Here is a 27462-nt window from a genome sequence, read left to right on the forward strand (position 1 = left end):
TTGAGATCAAATAGAAGAAAATACATAACATTAAGCATGTTAACAACACAAAAGCCATATTAAACGCAGACTACTTTAGACCCGGAAGTAGGATTCGTCGCGTCATCACTGAACAACCGGATTCAGCTGCTCGGCGACTCAAAGGCTTGACAGTTGCCAATATTTGTCAGCAAAAAGTGCGACGGCAATGGAGCCTCCCGCAATCAGCGCTGAATAAACGCCGACGCGAGCCCACACACCGCCGCCACTACACCCATAAAAGCGGCTAGTCTGACAGATAAGGAGAAGACGACGGTGGTATGTAAACTGTGTTTTTGTGCTGCATGTTGTTTGTTTGAACGCAGTTTGGATTCTGACCATACGAAGATGTTTTTGTGACACGCCCACCGCTACGTTTGCTGTTGGATTTGGTGTGTGTGTGTGTGTTGTGTGTTGTGGCTCGTGGCTCTGCAGGCGTTCAACTGAGTTTGAAGGAATCGCTGTTGCCTTTGTTTTGGATTTTGGCATGCTGCTTATGTTGAATGCTTAAAATGAGTGGATCGCAGGCTGCATCTGTTGTTGGAAAAACTGAAAAGGATAAAAGATTAATTTCCCTCACTGAGAAAGCTCTTGCAAACAAAATTGAAACCATCCAAACAGATTGGAAAAGGCATGTAAACAAAATGAAAAGTGTTATTATGTCTCTTAAAGAGCTAATGAAAGATGATAAAAATCATTCACGAGTCAAATCACAGTTTGTTGAGTTAACACACCTGTTTAAGGATGCCAGTGCATTGCATGAATCTTTACTTTCTCTAATCTCATTTGATGAGAAAGATAAACAAAATACATGGTTCTCAAGCATCGCTAAATACAATAAAGGGTTTATGGAGGATGTTAACATATGGCTTTCTGAAACTGATAAATGTTCGGGGAGGCCATCACCTGACAAAGCACAGTTACAGGAAACTTCCCTGGGAGGAGAAATGGAGGTTCGAGAGCACACTGGAAAAGAACCTCAATCATCTCTTAATCCTCAGAATGATGTTAATGGTGACGTGTTGCCATCCGACAGTGTGTCAAATCAAGGCAGCTCAAGAGTATCATCTACTTCATCTGCACATCTCAGGGCAGAAGCTGAAATGGCCGCCTTGCTTGCACGTCAACATATGCTGAAAGAAAAACACTCTCTTGAAGAACAAGAGGAACAATTGAGGAGAAAGAAAGAACAACTTCAGCTTGAAGCAGATATAGCTGCAACTGTTGCAAAGGTGAACGTGCTGAGAACTGGATCCACTATGCGGAGCGTCGCTCCACGGAAATCTAATGGAATGGAATCATATTTTAAAACAAAGGGAAACAGCCTTGAAATTCTTAATGCGGATGCAGAGACTTTTGTTCCACAGACGCTTACAAAAGGAAATGCAATCACTGGGAATGCAGAGCTTCAAGTAAAAACAGTGCAACAGAATATGAAAAGTTCAAAAAAAGCGCCCCTCGACAGCCAAACCCATCTGTTCTCTGATTGGATTGTTACATTTGTGATTGACATGACATTGACCAATCAGATGAAGGGAAGAAAAATAGGGTCAAAATCCGTACTTGTAACTTGCAGGGTTGTTTTTTTTTTTTTTTTTAAGTCCACACACAAATCTTTTTTACAAGTACAAAATATTTATGACCACATTTTGAGCCCATATGATATTCACTGCACATGCCCATATTAACCTTAACCAGAGGGTTTAAAAACGGCTTCTGCCGTGGCCTGGTGGACAAGAAATTGGTTAAGGGTTCCCCGAGCTTTCACGCCCCTCATGTTCTTCATGTGCCCACCACTAGAAGCATGCCTATGGAAAAAGTGCGCCGGCACACAGTGCAGTGCGCTTTATAGGTGTTATCGTGCACTTTTCCAGCCAGGTGTTTTCCTTTTCCCATTCCTCCCTGTACTTTTGCAGCCTTTTTTTTTTTCTTTCTCTGAGGGGAACAAACATTTTGGCCCAATATGAGCCGATTTTTGATTCGTGCGACCGATTTTGTGATCGGCCCGATTTTGGCCTTCATCGTGCATCGTGTAGTATACGTGGGGTAACGAGAAGTGATTAACACCTCACGACCAGCTCCCGATCATCAATCGCTCGTGAGGGTGTCACGCTCACACTGCTCACGCGCAAACACATAAACGTCGGTGAAAAAGACGGAGCAGCACGGCTGTGCAGCGTGTGATCTGGACACGAGTGATGGAGGCACAACTTGTAGAACTTTGGAAAGCTCATCCGAGCCTTTTCGATGTGGCCTCACAAAATTATCACGACCACAACAACCATGAAAATAGTTGGATCTACACTGCTGCTCAATCACAGCTGCCTGATCAATGTTTTTCATTAGCAGTTTGGCAAAGTTGATGGTGGTGGTGTGTCTGTGTGAGTGAAAGACAGAGAGAGAAAGAGCGACAGATTTTCTGCTATAACCTTCATTTTATGGAGGCACAGTGTGAGTACTCAGGTCGCATCAGAGCATCGGGCCGTATAGTGTGAGACCTGCGTCGTGACCTACGAACTTCTAATCCCTGCGAGTCAATCGTGCAGTTTGAGCAGGAGCTGAATAACGTGACTGGGAAAAAATCGCACAGTGTCTGCCCAGCTTTAGGTTTACTGTCGTCCGAGACTTGCACCGCAGTGTCGGCGTTTGTTTCCCTGTTGGCCATGCTTCTTGTTGTGGTCACCTGTTGTCTTCCGGTATTTTCTCCCTAAGTGACCTTTCCTCGACCAATGAGATGAGCAGTAATCTGAGTTGTCATACTCGAATTGTCATAAGTGTGCTGTCAGCTCATTGGTCACAAAGCAGGAGAGGGGCTGGGAATTATGTTTTCAAACAAAGCGTTAATTCCATTAAAAGTTATAGACTACTTTTGATTCTCACTGTATTACGGGACAAAGTGCGTCCCTTATTAGCTCAATACGGGACGTGTACTTTTGTTTCGAAATACGGGACGATTCCGTTTTTTAAGGGACTGTTGGCAACCCTAGTTGTAGTATTCCGCATTATAGCTGCTCACCACTGACTTGAACCTGTTAAAATTTAAAAAAAAAAAAGTAAAATTATTGTAACAATTACAGGGAGTGCACAATTATTTGGCAAGTCAATCAATCAATCAAAGCTTTATTCGTCACATGCAGGTTGCCCTGCAGTGAAATAGGACCCCCCCCCCCCCCCGACCTTACACATATAGCACAAACATTACATGGGGATACAGGTCAGAGATTGGTAGAATCAGAAAAAATAACATTGAAATGTACACTACACTGGGGAAAGTACAAGAGGGAAAAAAAGAGACCCCTACTCATGCTATGCTTCCATGGTAGGACAGCATGAGAACAGGAAACAAAAAAAACTCCTCTGCACAAGAAGCACATAAATGTCCACAGCACAACATTGTGAAGACATGACAAGCCACAGGGGTGGGTGGGGGTTGAGGAGTAATCCGAAGCGAACACAGCAGCCACCCTGCACAGCGCTACCATTCCAGCGCGGCACACAGACCCGCCGTGCTGCCCCTTCAGGAAACAAGCATCGAAGGCGTTTGGAAGGGAGGGGGGATGAGTGTGTGCTTATCAGTGTATGTGTGTGCGTGTCCAGAGTTCAGCGGAGACAGTGTCCTTCGCACTATCAGGCTAAGTAAACAGTCTGCCAGCCAACCCAGGTGGCCTTCATGGGACGGGAAGAATAGTCATCACACAGTCGTTATCAGGGAGTTGTTTTGGTGGGCTCCAGCCTTGGGCCTGCAGCTGGCGCCGTGGTGTCCGAATGTTGAATATTGTTAATAAGTTGTATTTTTGAGGAATAATGTTATTATTGAACAACAACCATGTTCTCAATGAGCCCAAAAAACTCATTAATATCAAAGCTGAATGTTTTTGGAAGTAGTTTTTAGTTTGTTTTTAGTTTTAGCTATTTTAGGGGGATATCTGTGTGTGCAGGTGACTATTACTGTGCATAATTATTAGGCAACTTAACAAAAAACAAATATATACCCATTTCAATGATTTATTTTTACCAGTGAAACCAATATAACATCTCCACATTCACAAATATACATTTCTGACATTCAAAAACAAAAACAAATCAGTGACCAATATAGCCACCTTTCTTTGCAAGGACACTCAAAAGCCTGCCATCCATGGATTCTGTCAGTGTTTTGATCTGTTCACCATCAACATTGCGTGCAGCAGCAACCACAGCCTCCCAGACACTGTTCAGAGAGGTGTACTGTTTTCCCTCCTTGTAAATCTCACATTTGATGATGGACCACAGGTTCTCAATGGGGTTCAGATCAGGTGAACAAGGAGGCCATGTCATTAGTTTTTCTTCTTTTATACCCTTTCTTGCCAGCCACGCTGTGGAGTACTTGGACGCGTGTGATGGAGCATTGTCATGCAGGACAATCATGTTTTTCTTGAAGGATGCAGACTTCTTCCTGTACCACTGCTTGAAGAAGGTGTCTTCCAGAAACTGGCAGTAGGACTGGGAGTTGAGCTTGACTCCATCCTCAACCTGAAAAGGCCCCACAAGCTACCAGCCCAAACCAGTACTCCACCTCCACCTTGCTGGCGTCTGAGTGGGACTGCAGCTCTCTGCCCTTTACCAATCCAGCCACGGGCCCATCCATCTGGCCCATCAAGACTCACTCTCATTTCATCAGTCCATAAAACCTTAGAAAAACCAGTCTTGAGATATTTCTTGGCCCAGTCTTGACGTTTCAGCTTGTGTGTCTTGTTCAGTGGTGGTCGTCTTTCAGCCTTTCTTACCTTGGCCATGTCTCTGAGTATTGCACACCTTGTGCTTTTGGGCACTCCAGTGATGTTGCAGCTCTGAAATATGGCCAAACTGGTGGCAAGTGGCATCTTGGCAGCTGCACGCTTGACTTTTCTCAGTTCATGGGCAGTTATTTTGCGCCTTGGTTTTTCCACACGCTTCTTGCGACCCTGTTGACTATTTTGAATGAAACGCTTGATTGTTCGATGATCACGCTTCAGAAGCTTTGCAATTTTGAGACTGCTGCATCCCTCTGCAAGATATCTCACTATTTTTGACTTTTCTGAGCCTGTCAAGTCCTCCTTTTGACCCATTTTGCCAAAGGAAAGGACGTTGCCTAATAATTATGCACACCTGATATAGGGTGTTGATGTCATTAGACCACACCCCTTCTCATTACAGAGATGCACATCACCTAATATGCTTAATTGGTAGTAGGCTTTCGAGCCTATACAGCTTGGAGTAAGACAACATGCATGAAGAGGATGATGTGGACAAAATACTCATTTGCCTAATAATTCTGCACTCCCTGTATTGTTCACAGGTTCATTCAATGGGTTGTTCAGTGGCTTATTTAGTGAGTGTCGTTCAGTGGGTGTCGTTCAGTAGCCCATTCACTGAACGACCCATTCAGTGGGATACCAATTCATTTTCTATGGCGGCAACTTTTGACCGGGAAGTTTTTCAAAAGTGATTTCTTACACTTACCAAACAGACCCTATATAAGGGGATCAGTGCTCAGCTCAGTCATTCTGGCCGTGAAACTCAGAGTAGCAGTGTCTCTGGATTTTTGACCACAGCGTCTTGGTTAACTAAGACACACAACCTTTTTATCTGCTCTCTTTAAAGACTGTATTTACAGTACAGGTAATATTTTTGCATATTCTTAACTGTTGCAAATTGCTATTTCCTGTTCTTTACTTACTTGATTTTAATTTGTTTTACTTACATGATTACACTGTTTTTGCCTTTCCAGGTTTAACGGTTTTTTAATTAGTTTTCTTTTTTCTTTTCTTTTTCTTTTTTTTTTTTTTTACTTACCTGATTATACTTTCTGTTCTTTCCAGAACACAACAGCCATGGAGGACGTTGGTGTTGAAAATATGAAGGGTTTGGCGGATGCTTTCGCCAGATCTAAAAGCGTTGAGGATTTCCTCCTGGACCCCAACATTTTCATTCCATTGCAGGCAACGACAGTTGAGGATCCCACGAGACTTGTTCAGAGTAAATTTGATTATGACGGAGTGGTGGTTGAACTAAAAAAAACTTGAAAGGCCTGCATATACCCTTTTCTAGGTTGAACATGGCACCCTTCAAAATGCACCAGTTGAAAAACTCCTGGCACACCATAAAGAAACACTTTGACCTTAGTAAGGTGTCTGTGGAGGGCTTAAAAGTGCTGCGAAAGGTAAGAGGCTTTGATTTTGCCTACCTGGACGGGGGATTCAAGTTAGAAGCTATAGTAATTCCCAAGTCCCTTGTGGTGGTGGACAGAGTCTGTAAAATGCCTGACTATTTACCAAGGCACACGGTGGACCTTGTTAATGGCATCTTAACAAAATTTGTTGAGTTGCTCAAAGACCTTCCACTGGAAGACCTGACCAGACCCACGCTGCAGAAGACCATCATTCAAAACAAAGGGAGCATGAACGTATTGAGCAGGATCGAACGTTCATGCTCTCCAAACTTGATGAAGCGAAGAGGATGTTGCCGGAGCATCCAACATTGGAAGTCCGGTTCTTTGTCTACAAATTTTGACAAAAGACAAGGAACCCCTTTCATTTGAGGGAAATAGCTAACCCTGATGATGTTGTGCGGTGTTCTCTGTACGTGGCCTGCAACTTAATACTACTGGACCCTCACACCACACTTTTCTGGTCAAGAGCAGGACTGGAAAGGATGTTTGGACCCAGAGCTAGGCTCTTCACGTGCATGTCCATGCATGAGTGTGTTAACGTGCAGACAGAACTCGACCAGCACCCACCGGACATCTTGCCAGCTTTGGCAGAGATTGTCACTCGGCCTAATGTCACCTTCTGGCAAGTTTATGTGGACAGCCCACACACTCATTATATGTCCACATTCCGGCACCCCATTAGCGGCTTGATTGTCACTGGTGGCCTCGGCCACCCAAATTACGTCACAGGCGGTGACCACCAGAGCTGAGGACTACTACATCCACATGATGGACTTGGCCAGGAAGGTAATTATAACCAGAGAATAGAGATCGTGAAGGGGATGGAAGGGAAGGAACTGGCAGACTTTACAGACGTTTTTGCATGCTCATTCTTCAACTTGAGGAAATTGCATAAGTGCCTGATGGACTTCCCCCTCGTTGTCCCCTTTAAACGGGAACAGCCAAGCGTGAATGAGATACTGTCTCGCTGTCTAAAGTATATGGCTGACCAGCTCCGGCAACTCGGGGAGAAGCACATAGGCAAAGGCGGCTTTCTCCCAGTGTGGAAGGCATTCAAGCTGGAGCTTGCGCTGGAGGAGGCATTATACGGGCACCCCTTGTACAAAATGGACAGACAGTACTCGGCAGCACTGGGGACCAGCTCGCTGCATGAGTTCAGTGCAACCAACATGAGGGGCTTCATGGGCCTGGGTGCAGCAACTGGTGCAGCTATTGAGGACTGCCCACCACCTCTGGCACACTGGATAAGGGACACACTCCAGATGAAAAGAATCGAGAGGCTATTTGCTCTCACATTGACTCTCAAGTGCAAGTCTTCCGTGCTGGGACCTGAACTTGTAAAGCTGCTGCTGAAAGACCTCTTCAGGAGGAATGACGCCATCTTCATCTCAGAGTTGCAAGGGGAAAAATGCCCAGAGAATCTCAAGGGACACATTAATCTGGCTGCACTGACGGAGAACCTGGCCACCAGAGACTCCTTCCCGACCCCATTCACCTTTGCCCGGGCGAGGAAGCTTGTTGAAGGGGAAGGCAAGAATGTACAAGAATGCCTGAGAGCAGGAATTCTTGTACATCATGAATAAGGATTTTGTGTCCTATGAGAAACTGAAGGGCCAACTCCTGGAGCTGAAGATGACACAGGCAGAGCTCCAAAAGTACAAGATACTTTTAACATCAGTCTGTGAAAAAGTTTTCGGCTTCACTCTCTATAAGCTCCACTACGATATCCTTTATCAAATGGGGAACCCAAAACCCCATATGGGGAAAAAGTTGCCTCCAGATCTCCCCCTGGTGATGGAGGAAGAGGATGCACCTGTACTAGAAGAGGATGAGGAACCTGTCCTATTGCAGATGAGAGCTGTGTACATGCCTGGTCAAACCAGCAGACACTGGACACAGCAGGAAAAGGGATTTATCAACCTTGATCCAACAATCTCCACTGACGTGGCATACAAGGAGTATGTTGGACAATGCAAAGCAGCAAGACTACCTGCAAGGTCGTACAAGGGCTTTGGGAGAAAGTGAAGAGACCTTCTCAGGGATGCATAGGCATACAAGTTGATTTCCTTTTCTAATAATGTCCTTTTTTTTTTTTAATTTTGACTTTATGCTTAGAACTAACAGAGTAGGAAATTTTTGTTTATCTTTTGTATCCACTTTAAGACAAGTGCGAATTTGATTTCTGTTGTAGTTTATCTTGAAGAAGTGTGATCTCAGTTCATTTTGTGGTGTTCACAGGTTCCACTGTAAATACAGGTATTTTAAGAAAAAAACAAAACAAAAAAAAACCACCCCTCACATGGACTCTGCCTTGACATGGCGTGAGGGCTTACGTGTCCCTCTGGGATACAACCAAAGAGTCCAACAGCTGATCAGCGACCAGCTGAACCTCAAGGCTGTAACAGAAGTGTGAAGGACAGAGCAGTCAAAGGAGCTTGCAAAGAAAAGCGTCTGGACTTCTTTAAGTTACTTGAAGACGTTTCACCTCTCATCCGAGAAGCTTCTTCAGTTCTAAGGTCAAATGGTGGAGAGTCCCAGATATAAACCTAGTGGGAGTGACCCCCCCACAGAGGGACAAAAGGACCCCCTGATGATCCTCTAATCGCCTGAGCCAAGGTGTGAAACTGGGTGTGGGTCACAATCAGCCAGAGTTTCGGGTGAGTTCATTGTGAAACCTGGCCCCACCTTATCATGCGAATTCCTGAGATCAGATGGCCCATGATGTGAGTGGGCGTTAAGGCGTCTGGGAAGGGATCTCAAAACTGGATTATAGATGGCAGAGGGTTGGTGTCGTAAACCACCGCCTCTGTTCAAAGGTGGTCGCTCACAGTGGACATAGATGCTTCTTTCACTCCTCTTTCAAACCATCTGTCCTCTCTGTCCAAAATGTGAACATTGGCATCCTTGAAAGAGTGACCTTTGACCTTTAGATGCAGATGGACTGCTGAGTCTTGTCCTGTGGAGGTGGCTCTTCTGTGTTGTGCCATGCGCTTGTGAAGTGGCTGTTTGGTCTCTCCAATGTAGAGGTCTGGGCATTCCTCGCTGCACTACACAGCATACACCACATTGTTAAGTCTGTGTTTTGGCGTTTTGTCTTTCGGGTGAACCAGTTTCTGTCGGAGCGTGTTGCTGGGTCTGAAATACACTGGGATGTCGTGCTTGGAGAAAACTCTCCTGAGTTTTTCTGATACACCGGCTACATAGGGGATGACAATAGCCACCTCCACAGGACAAGACTCAGCTGTCCATCTGCATCTAAAGGTCAAAGGTCACTCTTTCGAGGATGCCAATGTTCACATTTTGGACAGAGGACAGATGGTTTGAAAGAGGAGTGAAAGAAGCATCTATGTCCACTGTGAGCGACCACCTTTGAACAGAGGCGGTGGTTTACGACACCAACCCTCTGCCATCTATAATCCAGTTTTGAGTTCCCTCCCCAGACGCCTTAACGCCCACTCACATCCTGGGCCATCTGACCTCAGGAAATCACATGATAGGGTGGGGCCAGGTTTCACAATGAACTCACCCGAAACTCTGGCTGATTGTGACCCACACCCAGTTTCACACCTTGGCTCAGGCGATTAGAGGATCATCAGGGGGTCCTTTTGTCCCTCTGTGGGGGGATACTCCCACTAGGTTTATATCTGGGACTCTCCACCATTTGACCTTAGAACTGAAGAAGCTTCTCGGATGAGAGGTGAAACGTCTTCAAGTAACTTAAAGAAGTCCAGACGCTTTTCTCTCCAAGCTCCTTTGACTACAATGACCTGGATGACTGAGAACCTTCAGACATATTTTATAAATACTCATTTCACATTTTAATTCATGGTTAATTCAGGCAGTCACTAGTTTTTACAAGATTTAAAAGTCTCAGTTTCCTTTACAGCAGAAAAATGGCACTGACAAAGTACAACGAGATACAGAACATACAAATATTTATTGCCAGATGCAAACATAACCTGCGTGAGGTTTTCAGAATACTAAAATGTTGGTAGGATCAGAGTCTAAACCAAAGTTTGTAAGAGGCGTTAAAGAGATAAAGATACACTGTGCAGTTGCAACCACAGGGTAGCTGTGGCTCAGGAGGTCGAGAAAGTGGCCTACACATCGGAAGGTTGGTGATTCACTCTGCTCCAGTCGCCAGGTATCCTTCATACCAAGACACTAACCCCAAGGTGCTCTCCGATGCATCCATCGGAGTTTGATTGTGTGTGAGCATTAAAAAGCACTTGCATAGGTAAATCTTAGAAAAAAGCGCTTGGGTGAATGAGGCAAGTTGTATAAAAGCACTTTGAGTGCTCAGAGTAGAAAAGCACCAGTTTATCCTTTAACTTAACTATAATGAAGCTTCTTCATTTAAAATAAAAGGAATCAGGTTATAACAAAACAACTTTGAAGATTCCACAGAGCTTCACAAACAAGTGTAAACACCATAAACAAAGTGTCCATCGTACTAAACTGATAATGAAGGAGTTTGAATTTTCTTAAGTTCATTCCTGAGAGTCAACTTTCCTCTAGTTTTTAGTCGCTAGCTAGCTTTAGTCAGACCAGTTAGCATCCAGTTTGATTCATTTCCAAAGTGCTCCTAAATGAAACAGAAGTCATGGTTTGACCCACCCTGTGCTTTTATGCAAGTGAACCAAATTGAAATGACTGCCTCTTTGTCTTTCTCATTTCATGAAACTCAGAGCAGCTTCTCTGGGTAAGCAGGTGATCAGGTTAAGAGGTGGTTCTCTGCCATCAAGGAGAATTCCAAGTAAGTGGGCATTCTCGTGGAATCTTAAAATCCAAAGCCTGTAGAATGGAGATGTTACTGTATTAAATCAGAAAGTACCGATAATTAATCTCCACAATGAAAATAAAATCAGAATTCTCCAAAATACTGCGACAACACTACTTTTGGTACAGCAGTTCTTGCATAGTATTTTACCTTTTTATAGCCATCATGACTTCTGTTTTTATATTTAGTCACTTATTTCTTTTTTTATACAGTTATCATTTTAAATTACCATGTGCAGTAGCCATATTGTTCAGACTACATGTTATTATTATCGTTGGGGGGATTGCAAGAGTGAAATAGTTTGTAGAGTTATATTAAAATGTGACAAGACTAATGGAATACTATGTACATTTCATAACTTAGAACTAGAGCTTTTAGTATTTTAGTATTTATAATTAAGTGTGTGTGAGTGGGGGGTGGAGCAATTTGCCCCTATAAGTACAACCAACAGAGCAGGGCCAGTAGTGAGAAACTTGAACGTCTGGATGCTAATTGCTCTGTCTCAGCGATGGCTCTCCTGCACAGTGTCCTCTCTCTGATCCTCAGCTGGACAGGTCTCTGTTCAGTCCTGTACATTTTCAGTACTGGACTGGTTGCTGTGGTTGCACTTTGGACTGCGAGGCTGCTGCTGCGTCACACCTGGTACTCTCACAGGTTGTCCTGTTTCAGCAAACCACAGACACGTTCATGGCTGTTGGGCCATCTTGGGAAGGTACGACACACAGACATCCTCCTTTTTTATGAACTATTTTAAATATTTGTAATCTCTACATGATGCAGCTATAGGTTTCACAGTTAAACAGGATGTACTTTTTGTTGCTATGTTACTATTTCTCTTTGGTGCTGATTATAGCAATCAATCTTTAAGTCTTGTTTTGTGATAAAACATAGATGCAGAGCACAGAAGAAGGCCTCCAGCGGTTGGATGACCTGGTGCAGACATACAAACACTCCTGCTGCTGGTTCCTCGGTCCTTTCTACCATCTGGTCAGACTCTTTCACCCTGACTACATCAAACCTCTGCTTATAAAACACCAACAGTCAGTCTGAAGCTAAGCTTTTGGTGTTTGCTTACATTGTTCATCATTTACTTCCTTCAGTCAGCATCACAGTGAAAGATGAATTAATTTCTCACCACCTGCGCCCCTTCTGGGTGAGTGAAATATTTTAGTTTTCCTCATACGTTGCAGAGTTTACTGGAATTAAATCTTTCCCAGTATTGATTTTGTTCTAAAAGCCAAACGACAGTGCTCCTAACTAAAAGTCTTTTTTTTTTTTGGTTTCAGGACACAGTCTGTTGATCAGTAATGGAGTGGTGTGGTCCCACAAGAGACGACTGCTCACTCCAGCTTTCCATTTTGATATATTGAAGAGCTACATTGCTGTATTTAACTCATCTAAAATCATGCATATAAGATACACACAATCACGCATGCAGTAATGCACACAAAGCTGATCGCATGACAGTTTGAGTTTATCCCTCAGCTCATCGTCATACCTCCAAGCGGGCAATGTGGACAACCAAGTTTGTGAATGCGATAACTTGAGACGTAGGCTACATGGAGTTTTGAAATCGATACCATAGGTGCATCTACTAAAAAGCTCAGACAAGTTCGATTCTCAGTGACCTCGGCCTCAAAGTAAAGGGTCACAGGTCAAGTTTTCTGAAAATGTTAAATTAAGTCACATCGGGTTATGAAGTTGATAGGATTAGTGTATACAGGGGTACCACCGGTCGCAAACAAGACAAGCAAACATTGTTAAAACTGGTACAACCATCAGAAAAATACGTTTTTCAGTTATTTTCAGATTCTAAATTAGTCATTCAGGTTTTAATTGCAGTAAGAGGACACTGAACACAGTAACAGCCACCTTAAGATGCTTTACTGTTAGTTAAACAACTTACAGTATTAAAAAACCCCAGCAGTAATCAAGTGAACTGCTATGAGCAAGCACATTCTGGTGGTCGGAAGGAAAAAGTTACATTTAGCAGGAAGAAACTTTCAGCAGAATAAGACTCATCAATGTGATGCCTGCTATTCATATTTCTTTTGGTGAAGAGTAACACACCCTCTACAAAACTACTACATCATTTTCTGTAGTGATTTCCAGAATTGTCCAGCAGTCTGACAGCATAACTAATAGACTAATACGTATTTTATTCATTCGTTTTTATTTATTCTCAGTTTTAAAAAAATTCCTTAAATTATCGAGGAGGCTGAACACAGGCAAACGCACAGTCAACAGCTACACTGACTGCACAGAACTTGGGTGATCTTTAAAATTCATGTGTACAACATAAGTTACCATATTTGAGATCAAATCATAGTGTTCACTGTTTGTCCAATAACATCTTAAACCGATCCTGAACAGTTCAGCTGCTTTAAGTTGAAGACTTGGACTGCATGAATCACCCCCCAAATGTGATTTTCTTGCCTTGCTTATGCTGATATCTTTATCCTGTTAATCCGTCCTTGTTTCTGTTTTCAGGACAAGTGGTGTCGACTTGTAGCAGAAGGCAAAACTAATCTGGAGATGTGAGTACGTATCAGCCATAGTGGAGCTCAGTGACCTTGTAACACATCAGCGAGTAACACATCCAGTCCCAGTTTTCACCACTGGGACTGGATTTACTGGAAGACTCAGCAGGGGAAACGATTCAAACAAGCCTTAAACACTGCACACAGGTAATAATCTGACCTTCTGGCATTTCTGTAGCTGAGTTACACGAGTTACATAGGAGGCTGCAAGTGTGATGACGCACTGTTACTGTCAAATGGTGCAGATGCAAATATAACTATCATATTTGTTGCTTATGTGCTTTTTTGTATTAATTGCTGTTGAAATCTAATGTTATGGATTGCTCTAGATATATACTTAACCATATGATGCTGTAAAAGTCTTTAAAAGTATTGTAGTATAGTACTATAATAACCTGTAGCAGTGTCTAATTTATTGTTTTACTTCAGAGTACTGTAAATGCAATCTTGTAGCTAACAAAGGTAAGGCAGAAAGACTATAAGCTGTATTTCAGTATTTTTTTTTTCTGCTGCTATCTTTTACAGAAGGGGTCAGGCAGTAAGTTTTGCAACATGCACAGAAACAGGAACTTCCAGTCGGCATCAGTGTTGGTCAAGTTACTTGAAAAAAGTAATCAGTAACTAATTACTGATTACTTCCCCAAAAAAGTAATCCTGTTACTTTACTGATTACTTATTTTCAAAAGTAATTAATTACTTAGTTACTTAGTTACTTTTTAAAAACACGATTTACAACCTGAAGAGGTGATAAAGCGATAGATCTTTCAGCCCAATTCTACTTTTTCTACATAATCCATCATACAAAATGTAATCAAATGGAAAAGTCTCTTTTTTTAACTTGTTTTATTAGTTTTAATCTTTTAACTTTATGCATCAAGCAAAAATTTAATTATATGCAACATTCTCTGACTGGAAGAAATTAGTTTAACATTTAAACCTATTTTCTACACATTTTCTACACATTCCAGCACATAAAAAAAAATAAAAAAAAATTGTGTTTACACTCACTCTTTCAAATAGATGCAAGTAAAACACAGCAGAAAATAAATAAAGTCAGACTCAGCGGTCCTGTTGCTCTATTTTCACCTGTAAAGCAGGACTGGGGTAGGCGGAGGGTTACCCTGGTGCAGGTGTGCCGCGGTCAGTGGAAGAATCTGAGTTTCTCTGTGAATTTCCCATTACGTCGTAGCTACTCGGTGCTTGCTCGGAAGTTTAGGGTTTTTTCACTGTAAAAATAAGTTTTCTTCCCACGCACAGCGGACACTAATGTTTTTGTCACTTTTTATGGAATCAAACTCAAAGTAAGGTCAGTACTTCCACGCTTTAAACGCTGCACGCTCATACTCTCTCCCACAATCGATATATGATCCACTGTTGATCTGCACACAGCTGTTGTCACTAACGGCGCGCTTGCTTACGTCACTGTATTCTCGCAAAAAATCACGGTTTTAGTAACGCAGTAATGCAGCGTTCCTACGGGAAAGTAACGGTAATCTAATTACCGTTTTTGCAATAGTAATCCCTTACTTTACTCATTACTTGAAAAAAGTAATCAGATTACAGTAACGCATTACTGCCCATCTCTGGTTGGCATCTATGGCATTTTACGCTACCATGAAGCATGTTCAACACAGCCTTTCTCTGGTTTTTATCAATATGCATCAATTAAGAGGAGAGAATGATGCTGCAGGTTTTCAAAATCACACAGAGAGAAAAAAAAAGAATATTATCTCAAGCTATATTTAGCTTACTTACTTTCTACACTTTTAGTGCTGCTGTTTATTTCTAACATTCGGGTGGCTGTAGCTCAGGTGGCAGAGCAGGTCAGCCACTAATCAGAAGGTCGGTGGTTCGATCCCAGGCTGCCTCCTGGCTGCATGCCAAATATCCTTGGGCAAGATACCAACCCCATGTTTGCCTACTGGTGGTGGTCAGAGGGCCCGGTGGTGCCAGTGTCTGGCAGCCTCGCCTCTGTCAGTGCGCCCCAGGGCAGCTGTGGCTACAATGTAGCTGCCGTCACCAGTGTGTGAATGTGTGAATGACTGAATGTAGTGTAAAGTGCTTTGGGGTCCTTAAGGACTGAGTAAAGCGCTATACAAATGCAGGCCATTTACCATTTAAACATTAAATGGTACTTAGTGAAGGAAAAAATGTCCATCCCGGTTTTCCCTCCAAGGCACGAGCGATAAGCAGAGTTCTGTCCTTTCCTTCTAAGATTCCTAATTATTTAAAGTAACACTCAGGTATGCCATTCAGCTGGGTTAGTTACGACGTCGGGAGCAGCTTGGGAGAACAAGGAAACACAGACTGCTTCAGGTTGTCTTCCCAAATCGACTCAAAGGTTTATTTAGTACATAACAGCTTATATAGAGGAAAAAAAGGTTCGTGTGTCAGCAAGTTCTCAGTTCAAACCAGTACAGACCAAATAAGGAAACGTCTTCCTGCCTTGTGAGCAAAGAAGTATCCTGTGTGTAGTTTATCAGTTCAGCTACAATTTATGATCATCCCAGCAAAATACACAGAATACAGAGTTCTTTCATTAGTGAATTCTGAAACAAACCACCTGGCCTTTAACGAGCCTTTTTCTAAGAGATAAGGAAGGGAGGATGGGAGTAAGGAAGTGGTCTCGTCTCTGTGGTGTTTTCGACCTTGGGGTACCAGCCTGTGAGTCTTACACATTAATTCTTGGGTCACAGAGAAAGAGAAAAACAACTAGTAGATGGGCCATATTGAGTAACAGTTTTCCTGTATAAAACAATATCCTGTAAATGCTTACCGTGGTATCAAAATATCATAACAGTTCTCCCCTTTTATCATGAAATGATAACATAGTATAAAGACAGAATGTAATAACATAATATAAAGACAAATCATAACTGTAACTGGTCCTTCGAGCAAGCTTAATATCAAAAATTCTGAGAGCGTATACATGGTATCACACAACAGACAATAATCATCGAAAACAAAATAATACATGCTGCAACGGTTACAAAGGCTACAATTAGTTCCTTCCATTTTCCAAACGTGTCCTGCAGCCACTTGTCTAGCCACTGACCGTGGCCTGTATTGGCAATTAGTTCTATCTGCAATGCTTCAAGTTTATTCATAGCTTGTGTGAATGAACCGTTAGGGGCGGTATTATTGGGAATGAAAGTACAGCATACATCAACGGTTACTAGACCACAGGTACCGGTCCAATTAACAGGTAAAGCTAATCTAAGAGTATTATTGCACAACCAATAAGCATGTGGGATTGGTCTGGTCAGGCGCGTGACCATGTGTGATTTAACTAACTCCCCCCCAGTCAGTATCATTTAAGACACCCTCTGGGGGAACAATGATCGATTCTCTGCTCGAACTTGAACTGTGTGTGTGTTCCTCCAGATATGATAAAACTTCAGCCATAGAGACAGCTAGCCATGTCTCATTACAGCGTGCACCTGGGGAGTCAGAGAAGAATGTATAGTTATCCTTTGTATAATCTATGTGTGTGTCTGGGCCAGTTAACTTTAGTCTGCGCAGACATATCATACTAGTATTAAAATGGAGAGGGATCTGTCCTAAGGGCAGTGAGGGTTTTAACCTATTCTTAGGGCGTTTCATTGGGGCGCAGGTCCCTGCGGTGTCATTAGATAACTTCAATAATTCGCCTAATGGAGTCTCAGGGTTAGTTGGTGTGTGTGTGTGTCTAAGTAAGCAGTCGAGAGGGCTCAGAGTCAACTGTAAAGTGTCTTTAAAGAGAGCATTATCTCCGCCGATTTTCTCTAGTCCCTCAGTCAGGGGGAAACCGGATATGGGGTATCCTACTATTACCTGTTCTGGATTAGCCTTTGAACAGACATAACAGTTACTGTTTCCTAAATCACGAGCGGCTGTTCTGGCATTTTCATACCAGGCGTTAGCTCCTGCTCTAGAGGGTGCATAAAATGGTTTATTAGTGGCGTCTATGTTGTCATTTACTGATTTTAGGGAGCGTGAGGAGTGCATTAAGTAGGTGTCTTGCAAAATAGAGCATGAGGTATCGTCAGCAAAATATGACCTGCAGAAATATGAACATGGTTGCAGTTTACAATACAAAATAGCAAAGAGAAATCCTAAGGTTAATGCGATAGATATGATAAATAACCTAAATATATAAGAAAGACAGTTCTTCAGTCGTCTTCTGGCCTGGTCCCAGGTTCGAGAGACACAGAATAAGCGTCGTGTGATGACAATGGGCATTTCATTTTCTCCATTATCAGGATGGAATGAGTCTAGCTTTATCAGGTTAGACATCATGTGGTACTTTTGGCTTTCTGTTCCTGCTGGATGTTTGAGTACCTTGTTGTTGTTCTTTCAGACGTTGTGTGTTAATCAGTGATTGTGTGTGTGTACATTGGATCCGGGCGCTGGCTCGCCTGAGATGTCGTCTACCCGTGTGTTTATTTGCTCTAGTTCCGGGCGCTGGCTCGCCGGAGATGTCGTCTGCTTGATCCGACGCCTGAGATGGTCCGATTGGGCTGGTCTTAACCCTGCTGGCATGAATCCACTGAGGTTGTCCGTCTGTGAGGATGCTGGTTCTTCGTCACTGCCAGTACAGTCTGGGGCTGGAACACGCGCGGCCTCCCAGAGAGTCCTTGGTTTTAGTGGCTTCTCCAACATGCATCTCCTTGTCTCCACTGGTGGAACTGTGGAGGGGAAAGGCTGAGAGAGACAAACTTTCTGATAGTTATTATTCAGTTTTTCTACCAGGTTGTGAACATCAGTGGACAATGCAATATACATCACCTTCTACTAGCGGTGCCCCTCTGGAAGCTGACCATGGTGTTGGAAATAGTCTTATTTCAAATGGAAATAATTTGGTTACTGCAGATTGAGTCATTCTAATCTCACACAGGACTTGAGTAAGTAATTTGACCCAGGTCATTAAAGTTTTAGCACACTTTTGAATTACTTCTAATGTGAATGAAGATCCTCTATCACTGTTAATCTGGTGAGGTATTCCGAATCTGGGTATTATTTCATTGCTCAACTTTTGACAGACTACTTCTGCAGTTTCTTTTGATGTTGGATAAGCTTCTACCCATTTACTAAATTGATCCACTATTACCAGTAAGTACTTGATGCTTCCTTGCGCTGGCATATGTGTAAAATCAATTTGTAATGTATGAAATGGGAAATCTGGTTGTGGTAAATGCTGATGTTTCGCTTTTGAGCTACCTACATTAGTTCGCGCACATGTTAGACAGGTTGCTAATATGCTTTTTACTGCATGTGATGTTTTCTCAATTACAAATCTTAATTTTATTGCCCCTATTACCCCTCTTTGTCCGACATGACTCACACAGTGAAAATGTCGGGCAAGGACTGGCATCAGGGAATATGGGAGGGCAATCAAACCCTTAAGATTTTGTATAAGCCATCTCTGTCATCTAAGGTACAGTCATTATTCTCACAATAGGTGTAATCACATGCAGAGGCTTGCTCTTGTATGAATTTTAAATCAACATTTGTTCCTAAATAGTCTGGGAGTTTAACAAGTGACAGCTGTAGGGGCACAGATAATACTTCCTGCGGAGGTGGGAGCTGTGATGCAGCTGCAGCTTTGGCTGTCACGTCTGCTAAGGCATTACCTGTTGCTTCGTCTGTGTCAGCTGTACTGTGTCCTTTCGTTTTTTACAACTGCAACGGCCGATGGCAGCTGTATAGCCTGAAAAAGTCTTTGAACAAAATCAGAATTTAGCAATTTATTTTCCATCAGCAGATCTAAATCCTCTTTGTCTCCACAATGTGCCAAAGTCATGTACGACGCCAAACGCATAGCGGCTGTCTGTGTAAATTGTCACACGCTTATTCAAATGTAGCTCACAGGCGCGTATTAAAGCCATGAGCTCTGCTTTTTGTGCTGAGTGAAATGGTAATGAGTGAGCCTCTAGTATGATGTCAGGCACTGTTACCACTGAATAGCCACAAAGAAATGAGTTGTCATTCGGCCTTGAACAGGACCCGTCCACATAAACCGTGGCTGAGTCTGGGATAGGTGTTTGCTCTAAATCTGGACGTGGTGCTGTCGATTCCTGTATACGTGTCATGCAGTCATGATCGTCAAGCCTGTCTGAGCCATCCTGTCGGTCAGAAGAACACAGCATAGGATCAATAAATGTGCTGGCGAATTGGGTGTGCTGCTCGCTTTTATAGTGAGATTTGCATATGTTGTTTAGTTATGTTTGCTACAATGTTCGTGACCTGGTGATTCGTGTGTACAATAGTGTCATGTGAGAGTGTGAGCTTCTCGCAGTCCCTTATCATGATAGAGCAAGCTGCTACTGCTCTCAGGCAGGCCGGCATTCCTGAACAATTCAGGCAGCACCTTTGAGTGGCGGAGGTCAGCACTCCCTTTAATGCATTGAAAGAGGCAGGCATTTCTGTGGACCACAGTATTCGAGGAGGCTTCTCTTTTTTACAACAGTCACGCAGAATGTGGTCATGAAAAGAACAGTCTGGTATCCACTGTCTGCAATAGTTCACCATGCCCAGGAAGGACAACATTTCCTTCTGTGTAGTGGGACGAGGGACAGAGGTCACAGCTTTGACCCTGTCTGCAGTCATGGAACGTTTTCCGTGAGACAGTGTGAATCCCAAATATTGAACAGAAGTCTGACAGTACTGCATTTTCTTTGCATATGCTTTGTGGCCAGTCTTTTGGAGGTGCTGGAGAAGCATGTGTGTAGCAGTTTGACACAGTTTTTCACTTTCAGCACAGAGGAGGAGGTCATCCACATGTGGATCAGGGTGCAGCCCTGGAGGAGTGAAGCACCATTGAGAAAGCAGCAGAGCTGTCTATCATGCCTTGGGGCAAACGAGTCCAAGTGTACTGCTTATTTCTATGTGTGAATGCAAATAACGGCTGTGTGTCTTACTGAGAAAAAGGAGCGGAGCATAAATCCACCACGGTAAAGTGTGTATGCAATGCATGTCAATATGCTGTGAACATCTGAAACGAGAGGTGGCAGAGGAATGTTGACTGCATTAATTTGCCTTAAGTCTTGTATGAAACGCCATACGCCAGGTTTGTTAGGCTTTGGCACAGGATTGACAGGAGTATTATATGGAGATACTGTAGGCTTTATTACTCCTGTAGTCTCTAAATCTCCTATCATGACATCTAGGGCTGCGGCTTTTTCGGCAGAAATGGGATGTTGCTTGACATATACTGGCTTGTTGTGTTTTAATAGGTGTACGTGATAAAGTGTACAGTCAATAAATCCTATATCATTCTCACTTTTTGACCACAATGTCATATTCTGGTATTCAGCTGGCAACGTAAGTGCAGAAATAGTACAGTCGATAGGGTAGGTTAGATCTATGTGACGACATATTTCGTAACCTATGTCTGAGTTATGTAACAAAATCACTGTTTGACCTTAGAGAAACAAAAGTGTGGCTCCCAGTCATGGGATTACCTGTTAGTGGCGTCTGTACACGTTTTTTTTGGCACAGTGTGTGACATAGAGTACCGGACAAAAAGGATGTTGAGTTCATTCTCTGCTGAGGGTCCAGCTGACACAGAGGATGTTCCTTCTCCATCATCTCGGTACATAGGGCAGAGAAAACATAAGCTGTTATCAGTGTCAGCAAACATTTCACACTTTGTGTTAAATGAAATACACAAATTCATTTTTGCTCTGGGTGTCTGCGGCTGCTGGAAAACTGAGCTAAATTTGCACCTCTAGCTTGTCCAACAGTGCATAAAGCGTTTTATGAATACTAGGATAGATTCATCAGGCTTCTGTTTACACATAGTTACTGCATTTAAGTCAATTTTGTCTCTGGACATTGTTAGCAGGAATTTCTTTAGATTCTTAAAGAAATTGGTGATTTTGTCATTATTTACCCACAAAAACTCTGCAGTTGTGGATGCTTTATCATGCTTTGGGTCTGTTTGTTTACTACCGCGAGTGTTGGCGTAAGGACCTTTGTCATTCCGGCTTTGTTTTTCCTTTTTTCCTTTTAGATAAGTCTTTATTAAAGTTCGGGTAACAGGTATTTCTTTAGCTACCTCTAAACCTCTAGCTACGATATCGTGGCGTTTCATGTGGGTGTCTATTGTGGACACTGCCTGATGCAAAAGTTTTTCTTCATAGTCGTCTGAATTGTTTTTCATAAGTTCCTCACATTCTTCTTTCAAAAGTTTTTCTCTTTTTTTATGTTCTGCTAATTCTTCCTCGCGGCGTATATATTGTTTTTCCTGATCCTGTTTAAAGAGATGGCTGAGACCCGTTGCATGTGATTCAGGTTTTTTGTCACTGTCTTTTAAGCTGGTTGGATCAAAGCGCTCACGTTGTTTGCATGCGGCTGCTGCAGTAACTATTAATTCGGTCTCATCTTCGTAAGGCGGTGGGGCTGTGGGCTGAATGGCTGAACATGCAAGACTACCTTTTCCCTCAGTACATTTATTTTCTATGCTGGAGCCTGCACTACTTTTATTTTATGTTAAACCATCTACACCTGGTTCCGGTCCTTTTGTCCATAGCGGTAACATTTGATGCATCACGTCGCGGCATTCTATCATATTTTCTACAGGACTTTTTAAGCAGACTACTTTTCTTATCACAAATGATATTCAACATTTCTACTGACCTGGTTTCTGGCGATAATCGTTCGGGATAAGGCTCCGAAAAGAGATTAGAATGCATTGTACTCACAGTCCGTAAGTTGTAAACAAAGTCAGTCACATAAGCACTTCCGCATGTTCTGGATACGTAATCATGGAAGTCTTCGCCGATTCGTGGACGTGGGTTACACGTAACTGGAAATGGGAGTCGTACTGAGCTGTTGTTTGAGACTTTAAATTTAATTTTTTTTGGTTTTACAGGTAATTTTGATTTTTTATCGGACTTGTCTGTGGTTTTTGAATTATTCTGACCCATGTTCAGTGATTTCCAGAGGGGTTTACACGCTTGAAGGATTTATGTTAGTATTTTCGCTGCGGCACAGCTGAGGTTACTTTAAATTTATTGCTAGCAATTTTTTGTTTGTGTGAGCAACTCTCACTTAGCGAGCAACTTCTCGCTTAACGAGCAACTTCTCGTAAAACAACAGGCAACTTCCTGTGTCTTTCTGCTTTTAATTTACTGCTTTTAACCCTTGTATGGTAATCGGATCTGTGAGACCCGTTCAACTTCTCCCTGTGTCACTCTTTGGTGAGCAACTTCTCACTTAACGAGAAGTATTTAAGACAACAGGCAACTTCCTGTGTCACTCTTTGGTGAGCAACTTCTCACTTAACGAGAAGTATTTAAGACAACAGGCAACTTCCTGTGTCACTCTTTCTGAGTGAGCAACTTAAACAAAATTAAAATATTCAAGACAACAGGCAACTTCCTGTGTCCACCAACACCACACAAGGGTTAATTTACTTTATTCGGGGACTGAGGAAGTCAGTCAGTGTATCTCTCTGGATCACTAAGTGAAACTTCGTCAGCATATCCCGTTTTTTTATGGATCGATCACTGAGAGAGGTATAATAGGTCTCTATATAAATATGAAAGACGCATATTTACCTTCTGTCAGTCAATCCCACTTCTGACGCCAAATTGAAGGAAAAAATGTCCATCCCGGTTTTCCCTCCAAGGCACGAGCGATAAGCAGAGTTCTGTCCTTTCCTTCTAAGATTCCTAATTATTTAAAGTAACACTCAGGTATGCCATTCAGCTGGGTTAGTTACGACGTCGGGAGCAGCTTGGGAGAACAAGGAAACACAGACTGCTTCAGGTTGTCTTCCCAAATCGACTCAAAGGTTTATTTAGTACATAACAGCTTATATAGAGGAAAAAAAGGTTCGTGTGTCAGCAAGTTCTCAGTTCAAACCAGTACAGACCAAATAAGGAAACGTCTTCCTGCCTTGTGAGCAAAGAAGTATCCTGTGTGTAGTTTATCAGTTCAGCTACAATTTATGATCATCCCAGCAAAATACACAGAATACAGAGTTCTTTCATTAGTGAATTCTGAAACAAACCACCTGGCCTTTAACGAGCCTTTTTCTAAGAGATAAGGAAGGGAGGATGGGAGTAAGGAAGTGGTCTCGTCTCTGTGGTGTTTTCGACCTTGGGGTACCAGCCTGTGAGTCTTACACATTAATTCTTGGGTCACAGAGAAAGAGAAAAACAACTAGTAGATGGGCCATATTGAGTAACAGTTTTCCTGTATAAAACAATATCCTGTAAATGCTTACCGTGGTATCAAAATATCATAACACTTAGTGTACCCCATTTTTATGCTCCTGATCCCCAAGTATCCCCAAAAGGATCCTGTCCTATCCAACTACCAGCCAATAACCTGCCCCAGTACCACATGAAAGCTCCTGTAGGGCATCATAGCGGCTAAGATGAACAGACACGTGGTTCAATACCTGATTGGGGAACAGAAAGGAATTGGCAAGAACACCAGAGGGGGAAAACTCAAGCTACTTTTAGATAGAGCAGTCACACAAGACTGCAAGACCAGGCTCACCAGCCTATGCACAGCCAGGATTACTACAAGAAAGTCTACGACTTATTGCCCCACACATGGATTCATCCTGGAATTCCTAGAATTATACTAGATCAACATGACCCTAAAACTTGATGTGGCATACAACACTAGAGACCAACTTCAAGCCAATACCACATGCCACCATCAAGTGTAGGATCTACCAAGGAGACGCTCTTTAGCCACTGCTGATCTGCAAAGGCCTAAATCCCCTCAGTGAGATCATTAACAAGATTGGCTACAGATACCGACTATGGAATGGAGAAATCGTCAGGATCACACCACCAGAAGGCAACATTGCCAACATTGAGGACACGCCTCCAAGGGTGGTTGAGAATGACAAAGCTAAGATCCTGTGGGGCTTCCAGATTCAGACAGACACACTAGTGATGGCTAACCAACCAGACACAGTAGTGAAGGACAAGCCGAGGAAGAATGCCGTAGTGATAGATGTAGCTATACCAGGTGATAGCAACATCAGGAAAAAGGAACACGAGAAGCTTGAGAAATACGAAGGGTGAGAGAAGAACTTGAAAAGATATGGAGGGTGAAGGTAACAGTAATCCCAGTGGTAATCGGCGCATTTGGTGCAATGACCCCCAAGCTAGATGAGTGGCTCCAGCAGATCCCAGAAACAACATCCGAGATCACCATCCATCTCTGTCCAGAAGAGCGCAGTCGTAGGAACAGCAAAGATACTGCGCAGGACCCTGAAGCTCCCAGGCCTCTGGTAGATGACCTGAGCTTGAAGGATAAAGAACCCTCGCAGGGGCTAGTGGGGAATTTTATAGTGGGAAATTACATTACAAAATTACAAGTGAAAGGGAGTAGGTCTCAGTGAGTCAATAGTTAAAAGTTGATGCAAAAAGTGTGGTGAAGAAGGACATTTTAAATGCATTTTGTTCATGAGACTGTATCACTATTACAGATAAATATTATTACTAAATGTTTGTGCGTTGAAGGATGAAAATGGGAAAGGCCTGACAGATGAGGAGATACAGGCTGAGGCCAACACTTTCATGTTTGCAGGTGAGATGTTACTCTAACAGCGACCTCTGTGGTCTTATGTGAAAATCACACCATAATGGTAACAGCTGCTAGCTGCTACACTGTAGGATGAGTAATGTCTTTTTAAAGCTGCAGTTGCCATTAAAATGTCCTCACACTTTGCAAATCTTCCTTCTTCTTCTGCAGGTCATGACACAACAGCCAGTGCCATCTGCTGGACGCTTTATAATTTAGCACGCCATGAACACTTTCAGGAAAAATGCAGACAGGAAGTGATGGACCTGATAGAGGGACGAGATGGACAAGAAATCCAGTGGTCAGAAAATACAAATGCCAGCAACATTATTGGTAGTTTCAGATGTTTACATGTGAATATTATCTCAGTGCCCTGACATGACTTGATCTTAAGGGAGGATCTGTCCAACCTTCCCTTCACCACCATGTGCATCAAAGAGAGCCTCAGACTCCACTCTTCTGTGCCGGGTGTAACACGGAGGTACACCCAGGACATGGTGCTGCCAGGAAATCGCACAGTCCCAGCGGGTGAGGGGGGAAACTCTCTTTCAAGATTTTCAAATAGATTTAGGAGATTCAAGAGCTGTGTCTTGTCCTGGTTCACACTCTAATCATATTCTGCACTTTATTTGTGAGGCACTAATTTAAGAGATCCAATTTAAGGAGAGTTGATCACATTTGATGTCAAGTTAAGCAAACTCAGAAAGTTTTTCATCAGAAATGTTGGTGACCAATAAAGACTGAAGTTGTAAACCTACTAATTTTTGTAACACAGGTACAATCTGCCTGGTCAGCATTTATGGAACACACCATAATCCCACTGTCTGGACAAATGCACATTTAAGCACATATACAATATAACACTAATTCCTGCTACAAATCTATTGTGTTTAATCTATTAAACACGATTTGCTCTCTACCAAGGAATTTGATCCCCTCCGTTTTGACCCGAGCAACAAAAAGAGCCAAGCTTCTCATGCCTTCATCCCCTATCCTCAGGCTCCAGGTTCAGTTTCAGCATTCAGCCTTAATCTCAATAACACAAATAGGAAATGTGTTGGTAACAAATTAACAGGTATCTCTGTACAGGAACTGCATTGGTCTGAAATTCGCCATGGCGGAGCTTCGAGTTGTTGTAGCGCTGACCCTGCTCAGGTTTCGACTGACCCCAGGGTTGAACCCTGAACTCGGGAGCAGCTCGGGGAGAGTTCGCCGTCTTCCCCAAATCGCCCTGCGTGCAGAGGGAGGCCTGTGGCTGCAGCTGGAGCCTCTTAACAGAGTCACACAAAAGGAGTAGTCAGAGGAATGAGTTACTAAAATAATATTGTAACTGCATTTAAGAGTTATGAAAAGATCAGCCAGATCTTAAAAGGTAAAATGTTATTATGAGTCTTAATGTTAATGGAATTACCTTTTAAAAAACATATTATGTTATTGTAATTACAATTATCCTTTTAATTACAGATGTTATCAAATGCAACCAGATTGATCAAAGATTCCATATAAAATCATGTGTAATAAGTGGATATAAACAATGTTACATTTAATATTAGCTTAGCTTTGCCTGTGCCACAAACACTTGCTTCTCTAAGGTCCACCTGTTGATCCTCCTGAAGCTGTGCATGTCTGCAGCTACCAGAAAGTCTTGTTAGAAGCTGCTGATTGATTATTTATTTATGAAGTCCCCTTGTATTTTTCACCATACTGGGAATGCTTATGTTGTGTTCAATAAAGACACAGAAATTCCTGATTACGTGTGTTGTTTTCCTCCAATGCCATGGACGGCCAGTCATTCATCCTCAGCTTATCCCAACCAGCAGACCTTTTGTTACTTGCCCAATGCTGTTCGTCTTATGTAGGGGTGGACTGCCTTTTTGTTGACAGGTTGCTGTCATTTGGTTTAATCTTTTAGAGTAGCTAAGTTTGTTAAATCCTTGAGACGGGCTCCTTTCTTTGTTGTTGTTTTGGCATTGGGTGCACCCTGAAGTTATAATCAGCTCCTTCCTTTGTGTCAAATAATCTTACAAAACAACTCATTGTAAATAACTGGAAAAATTTGATAATGATTTATGTGATGTAGCTGCTTGGGGTCTGATGAGGATGGTTGTGGTCTGGCCACCCCTAGACGGGCCATAACAAGAGGGTTCACGACAGTCACAAGAGTTTTATTTTAATAACCGATGCATCCACAGGTGTATTCATATATGAATGACAAAGATATTCTTTAATGTCTCCAAACTTATTTTGCATATAGCGCTGCTGTTACCTTGTTGCCCTCACAAGATCTCCTGCTAGTTTCTTTTTTGTTTGTTTTTTTTATAAGGAGACTCATCATGTTGTTAATTCTCAGAGTCCGCACAGCAGCACGTTCCCTGGTTATGCTGGGTTGTTTTCTTGTATTT

At 42.6% G+C, this 27462-nt stretch overlaps 1 long non-coding RNA gene and 1 pseudogene across 2 annotated transcripts; one reads left to right on the plus strand and one right to left on the minus strand.

Moving 5' to 3' along the window:
* Positions 1-126: 126 nt before the first annotated feature.
* Positions 127-27462, plus strand: LOC146642904 (cytochrome P450 4F3-like; annotated as a pseudogene). The gene is made up of 14 exons (XR_014909719.1): positions 127-297; positions 5859-11700; positions 11880-12028; positions 12089-12099; positions 12275-12425; positions 12474-12513; positions 13501-13675; positions 24255-24554; positions 24978-25066; positions 25232-25361; positions 25455-25588; positions 25836-25849; positions 25985-26071; positions 26136-27462. The product of XR_014909719.1 is annotated as a cytochrome P450 4F3-like (transcript).
* LOC146642905 (uncharacterized) lies at positions 15759-22658 on the minus strand. The gene is made up of 3 exons (XR_014909733.1): positions 22148-22658; positions 20971-21085; positions 15759-19227 (listed from the first exon to the last, which is right to left on the minus strand). It is a non-coding gene; the product is annotated as an uncharacterized LOC146642905 (long non-coding RNA).

Source organism: Rhamphochromis longiceps, linkage group LG23 (genome assembly GCF_057381845.1).
Source record: "Rhamphochromis longiceps isolate RC_006_pf linkage group LG23, R_longiceps_female_GT1.1, whole genome shotgun sequence".
NCBI classification, from domain to species: Eukaryota; Metazoa; Chordata; class Actinopteri; order Cichliformes; family Cichlidae; genus Rhamphochromis; species Rhamphochromis longiceps.